This window comes from Arachis duranensis, chromosome 6 (genome assembly GCF_000817695.3).
Source record: "Arachis duranensis cultivar V14167 chromosome 6, aradu.V14167.gnm2.J7QH, whole genome shotgun sequence".
Lineage (NCBI taxonomy): Eukaryota > Viridiplantae > Streptophyta > Magnoliopsida > Fabales > Fabaceae > Arachis > Arachis duranensis.
In genome coordinates this window covers 92706664-92707286 of record NC_029777.3, presented here as the reverse complement: position 1 = coordinate 92707286, position 623 = coordinate 92706664, and positions in this window count along the sequence as shown.

The following is a 623-nucleotide window of genomic DNA, read 5'->3' as shown; positions in this document are numbered from 1 at the left end:
AACATAATCCATCTCATTAGATAACCGTCCTTCTCTCCTCCAGCTAGAAAACCAAAAATTCTGGTTCAAATCTCCAATACACCAAGCAAACCCATCCTTCAACACTTCCCAAACCTTGCAAAGACACCTCCAAATGGGAGAGTCCTTGTTCTTAGGATAACTAAAACAGTCATATAGAGATGATCGGTACTTGACATCCAACAATTGGACCCATAGCTTGTTTGGCTGCTGGAAAAAAGTCCAAACTAGCTTCCCAAGAAGAGCAATATTTACACAATAAGGATCTCTAATCCCCAAACCTCCATATTTTTTTGGAGTAACTAGTACCTTCCAACTAACAAGATTCAATCCTCTTCTATCAACTTGTCCTTTCCAAAGAAAATTCCTCATCATAGACTCCAATTTACTAATGATTCTTTTGGGAAAAATAGAGATCTGCATCTGTTTTGTAGGATTAGACCCCTGTCCAAAAAAAAAAAAGAAAAAAAAGTACTAAATAGTTAAAAAAAGGCTTAATTAAATTTTTTAATTAAGTGCAATTTACTACACTACATTAATTGCTTTGCAGATTTTGCATTGTGGTGTGTGAAAGGCTTAAAGCTGCTCCTTCAGTTGGACAGATA